Below are 6,493 nucleotides of genomic sequence, written 5' to 3'. Positions count from 1 at the left end.
CCCATTTTACAGACGTAGACACCAAGGCACGGACGGGTTAAATGACTTGGCCACTAACCGACTGGCAGCTCAGCCGTGAGCAAGCCTGGGCCAGACCCAGGTCTCCTCTTGTTCCTTCTGTTGTCTCCACGCATCAGACTCCATTCTGGGTTCTGAAAGCCCTTCATCATGAAAGGCTCAGAGTTTCCCACAGTGTGGCCTGGGGACCCTAGATTCTGCTGCTATCCGTGTGCAGAAAAGGCTACTAGGCCAGGACACCGCAGGGGCCAGCGGAGGGAAGGGAGGAGTCAGGACGCGCCCTCCTCATGGACTCAGCCATATCCATGGGCCTTGTGCCTGCACCCTCGACCGGATGTTTCCGGGAGCGGCGGGACCAGCAGCGGCACACAGCTGACACTAAGCCCGCTCCTGCCTCAGTCACAAGCATCTAACACTCCTGTGTCGGCCACGGCCATGGTGGCCAACAGGATGCTGCCCGGCCATCCAGGGAAAACCCTGCCCCAGGGCCTGTGCTCCAGCTCCGTGGTTCTCACAGCGCGGCCAGATCAGCAGCAGCAACTGTGATGTAGACAACAGTCTTGGGCCCCAGCTCAGACCCACTGAATCAGACTGTCTTACAAGCCCTGTGGGGGCTTCTCCAGCATCTGTCTCGAATGTTCCTCCCCCAGATACCCTGGCCAACTTCCTTTCCCTCCTTCAAGCCTTTTCTCAGATCCCGTCTCAGCAGGGCCGAGCCTGACACAGCCTAGCTCCTTCCGGAATGGGGCCCCTCCAGCCCTGCTGACTCCCGTGTAACCACACAGCCTGTGGGATGCTGTCTGGCTCCCCCACGGAGACGGAGTCTCCACGAGAACAGGGCCCTTTGCTTAGTCACCTGTACAGTGATCACTAAACCTGGATATGAACCACCATTTCGGACTCAGGTGACCGGATGAAGGACCAAGTATTTGGGTGGGTGGGGGCATGGGCTCCTGAGTTTGCGGCACATGGAACTTGTGCCAGTGGGCCTCACAGATGAAAGGTACAGAGGCTGTCTGGTAGGTGACACTGGGTAAGGAAGAGGGATGAAGGTTTGAAGAAAAATCCTGGTGCGTGAAAACACTTGTGTGGGTAGGCGCCGGTGAGGAGCTGGCAGGGAGACCAAGGAGGCCATGGGCAGGCCCGTGTGAGCGGACCACGGAGTCCAGCAGGGTGGGGAGGTCTGTGCTTAGATCTGGCAATGCCGAGAGCTGAGCTTGATCCCCAAGAGCCACGGTGTAGGAGGGAGTGGAGGGACCGAAGGTGGGTGCACAGTGGGGGAGGGACTGTGTAGGGGGACGTGAGAATGAGCCGGGCCACCAGGGGGCGACACTCACCCTGCTCTGTAGAATCCTGGGAGGCAGAATGGGCAAGGGTGGAGGAGAGGGGAGCAGTGGGAAGCGAGGCTGCAACTCCCACATTTTAGCTTCCAGTTGGAGCATCTGAAACTGGGATGAGAAGGCCTCTCATCACTGGGAGTGTAAACGGAAACTGGCCTGTGCGTTCACAGGGATATAACAGGGGAAGTCCAATCAGGTAGATGTCTGGGCCAGCTGAACTTGAGGACCCCTTCACGTCCTGGGAGGCTAGGGCTCGTGATCCTGTTCTGATGTGAGAGAAACTCAAGGCTACTAGAAAAACAGTTGGCCTCTCTCCCACCCAACAGGAAAGCGTTTGGCCCTACAACTTTGAAGTTCCATCTGGGTTTACAAAATAGGCATAGACTCTGGAATCCACCACTGTCAGAGAATAGCAACTTCCTCCTCAATTAAAGCATGTGTATAGGACACGCACTGGGCAGGAAGACCCGGAGCGAATGTCTGGCTTCAGCCCCTGCAGGAGAGCTGCGCAGCAGGACATCTCACAGTGCTGGTGCGCTGACCCCCGCCCCACCGACCCCCGCAACTTGGCTCTAGGCCATCATTACTTTAAGGGCAAGGACAGCAGAACATTTTCCAATACATTTCCATTCACCCAGCACATGCTCATGATGATGGTGACATGTTTTCAGTAGAAGGCAGCATCCCAATTCCCAAAATAGTTCATCCAAATATAACCGTTAGCCTTTTTTGTGGCACTAAATTCTGGAAAATTTACAAGTGGCTAAAAAAATGAATTTTCAGAATAAAATGATTAGGACTGGAATTTCCCCTACATGTTCAAAAAGATGTGTCGTACCCTAAACTGAGCTACTGTACACGCCTAAATATAAGGATACTCCAAATATAAGGCAATTCTGTATTTTCCTAAGGAGAAAAAAATAATTCACGCCAACTTGGATATATAAACTTTTTAGGGCCGTCGAATAATCTAGTATCTATTTATAGTATTTATTAATACCTACACTTATAAAATCACTTTTCCTAAAACTTTGCTCTCCTTTTTCAAAGTTTTGAGTACAATTCAGTTACTCCAAGACCCAACACATTCATTTACTTTGGAATTTTCTTGAACTAAAATACATTACTTTTAGTATTCTCAAATGCAAAAGACAACTTTTCTAGTGGCTATGAAACATGGAGACTGAGTTTAACAAGACTAAAATGAAGTTATGCAACTGCCACTGTCTATTATTTGCTTAAAAATACGACAGCATGAACTCTAGGATTTTGTTTCAGCTTCATCAAATAAGAAACCCAGATTTTTAATGCATGGAAAGTTTACCTAAGAACCACAAAATCTTTTAACTTTTCTTATAAAAACACTAAAACTTTTCTTCTATAAAATCTATTTTGTATTTATGCTGAAGATATAGAGCCTCGAAAGAAAGGGAAAATACTCATGCATTCAATCAAAAAAAAAGTTCTCATGGAAGCTCCAGCAAAATGTCTTACTATACTAGTAAAGTTATCTGTTCATCTGAAATTCAAATTTAACGGGCTGTCCTGTATTTAGTTTGACAACCCTACTCGATACTCCCTCCAGTCAGAAGATGGCACCTAATTCCTCTTCCACTGAGCGTGGGCTGTACTTAGTGACTCACTTCTGACAAATCGAAGCAAGGTTAAGTGATGATGTACGACCGCTGATACTAGGTGATAAAAAGCATGTGGCTTCGCTTAGTCTCTCGTTCTCTTGGGTCCCTTCTCTGGCAGAAGTCAGCTACCACGTGGTGAGGACGCTCCAGCAGCCCTACGGAGAGGTCCATGCAGCAGGGAACTGAGGCCTTCAGCCAACAGCCGTGTATCTGAGCTTGGAACGGGGAACCTCCTGCTCCAGTCAAGCCTTTAGATGACTGTAGACTTGGCTGACACCTTGACTGTACCCTCATGAGAGACTCTGGGTCAGAACTACCCAGCTAAGCTGCTCTTGAATTCCTGACCCCCTGAAACTGTTATTTTAAGCCGCTAAGTTTTGGGCGTAATTTGTTCTGCAGCGATGGACAACCACCACACGTACTTACGGATGTCACGCCAGTGATCACCCTCTGTCTTTCTGACATCGCCACTTCTTCCTTGCCCTGGATTATTCCTAGCAGCCTGCAGACACGCTGGAATTTCTCCCATTTAAAGGAAACCCTCTCTTGACTGCACATGTCGTATTTTCTGCTCCCTATATCCAAAAACGCCTCCCAACTGCTGTCCACCCTCACTGTTTCCAGTTTCCTTTCCCCTAGTTTGTCCTGACTCCTCCAACTGGGCCTCTCAACTCCCTGCCCCTCTGAAACAACTCTTGTCAAGTGAGACCCACCATTCTGGTCTTCAACCCAAAGTTCAATTTCAGTCCTCGTCTTATTCATTTAATATTTATTAAGTAGCGACTATGTGTTAGGTATTCTACTAGATGCTGGATACATAGCACTGAACAAAACAGACGAAAAAAAAATCCCTACCCTCATGAGCTTACATTCTGGTGGGGGGTGGGGGTGAGGAAACAATAAACAAACAAGTAAAGCACTATGAATATTTATGGATAAAATGATATGTCTGGGATCAAAATATTTCAAAATAACAGGGCCAATGGGTAGGAGTAAAGATGAAACAAGATGAGCTGTTGTTAATTATTGAAGTTGGGTGATGAGTAGTACATAGGAGCTCATTAAACTGTCCTCTACTTTGGTGTATGTTTGAAATTTTTCATAATAAAAAGATTTTTCAAAGCACTTTATGTTGGGGATGAGGTACAATAAAGGCATAGGGAGTGCTGGGAGCAGGAGGTGACAATTTTAAATTGGGTGGTCATGACCTGAAGGGGGTGAGAGAGACATGCCCACGACCGAGGAGAGAGCATTCCAGGTAGAGGAAATGGCAACTGCACAGGCCCTGGCCTAACAGAATGGCAGAATGTTCTAGAAATAGCAGCCTGTGTGGTGATGACGAGTGAATGAAGGGGCGAGCAGAAGGGCCAGATTACACATGCCTTGCAGGCTGGGAGGACTTGGGCTTTACTCTGAGAACAAGGCACCGAGGGTTTGTTGGAGAGGATCAGGTTTTAAATCAGCTTAGAATCCCTAGACGGACTCCCTCATGACCTCCTCAGCCCCACCTGTTCTGCTGGGGCTTCCCATACTGTTTAGGGACCACCCCACCCTTGCCTTTGCTAAGGCTAAGCACGCTGGAGCCAGGCCTGACTCCTCTCTTCCCCTCCACAAATCCTGCTAACCCACCTTCAGAATATATCAGGTTCTACCCCTGCCCTGGCCTGGGGCCAGGCTGAAGGGCCGTGGTGCTTCTGCCCTCACCCCCTCAAGACGTTCTTGTCGTGGCAGCTGGAGATTAAACGAGGTATGTGGATCATTCATGAGAGACAGAAAACCCGTATAATTGTCTAAGAAACTTTAATAACTTCAGTTGCAAGCATAATAAAGCACGTCATAAACGGTATATAGGAGAATGTTAAGATTTGCCCAATTATGTTACAAAATATTTGTTTTTGCTCTTACGACAAATGGGGGTTCCTATGGATTAAAAAAATGAACTAAAACTATATCCTAACTAATAGGATTGAAATTCTCTCTCAAATCCCATTAGAAACAAAAAACTGAAATGACATAGAGGTTGCTTTACTACATATAGATATTTCATAAAGTTACTACGATCATTTAAGAAACAATGGAGTGCAGTTATTACAGAAATAATTTTTTAAGGTTCTTTCTTTAGAGTTTTAGGCAGAACCATCATAGGGAAAGAGTTAACATAAATTATGGGTCAGCCATATAATAACATACTTCGACGTTTATACAGATGAATGAGACAGGCCTCTCTAAGTATGTGCAGACTTGGAAACGTGTCTATTATATATTATTAGCTATAAAAATCAAGTTGAGGACCAGCTCATTATAGTATGAAGAACATCGAAAACAGTATGATGCCATTTGGTTACCAAAAAAAAAAAAATATGTACATAGTTGTTTATAAAACGGAAAAATATTTGAAAAAATATACTGTTAGAAGTTATATCAGGGGGATTAGATGGGAAAAGTTTATTATAATGGAGTCCATGTGACTTGGACAAAACAATTCTTTTTCTCACCCCCCCTTCCTTCTGCTGCCTCCCCTCCCCCCACAACTCCGGTTCAAGCTCCCTGGCCCGTGCTGGTGTTACGAGCCTTGCGCTCGATGATTGCCGGCCACTCACACCGGCCGCCCATATGGGAATCGAACCAGCGACCTCGGCATTAGGAGCACGGCACTGCAACCACCTGAGCCACCAGGCCGGCCAATTCTTTTTCAATGAGACCACTGAGTTGAAGTATAACACGCACTCAGAAAGGTGTACAAGTCACAAGAGGAGCAAACCACCCAGGTTAAGGAACAGAATCAACCAGATCCTCGATGTCCCATCATGTGCACCCGCCGCCTGCCCCGCCCCATTACTTTCCCCTCTCTCCAAAAGCATCCACTGTCCCAACTGCTGAAAACTTTTTCTTAATAATTGGAAAAAAATATTTAGGCACCAGGTCAGGGGATCAGAGAACGAGGGGTATCTAGAGTAGGATTGGGGGAGAGGGTGCCACTCAGTAACCCCACATGGTCCTGGTGTAAAACCCAACCCCCATTTTAGGCTGTGCCTCTCCTGCTGGCTCGTGAACACCCAGTGTGCACTTCCCTGGCGAAGCCCAGGAGAAGCATGGCCGCGTCCTGGGGTGAGTGGGACATCTGTCACAAACAGAAAAATTATGCACTGTAACTTTATAACATCTTTAAAATAGTAAACTTCAGAAAAATATGAGGTTGTAGCAAGCAGATACGCCAGGAATCTCAATCCTGAAGAGACGGGGCTGGTTTTTATTTTTTATACTTAAAACATTTTTATGAAACGCCATCTCCATATTCTCAAGAGATGGGGCTATTCTAAGGGCTCAGTAGGGGAACAGTGGGGCCTGGTTTTTCTTGAATGTCTGTCACAGATTCAGCACAGGCCCTCTGTCTGCCAAAACAAAAGCTTGGCACCTCTGCCCCAGAAAGACCTCGATATTCAAGAATGTTGAGTTCACAGAGGTTTGCGTGCAGAGGTGAGGGAGGATGGCTGACGC

Source organism: Rhinolophus sinicus, chromosome 2, assembly GCF_057876585.1.
Source record: "Rhinolophus sinicus isolate RSI-liver-muscle chromosome 2, RSI-T2T, whole genome shotgun sequence".
Classification (NCBI taxonomy): Eukaryota; Metazoa; Chordata; class Mammalia; order Chiroptera; family Rhinolophidae; genus Rhinolophus; species Rhinolophus sinicus.
Note: the sequence above shows the minus strand (reverse complement) of the source record.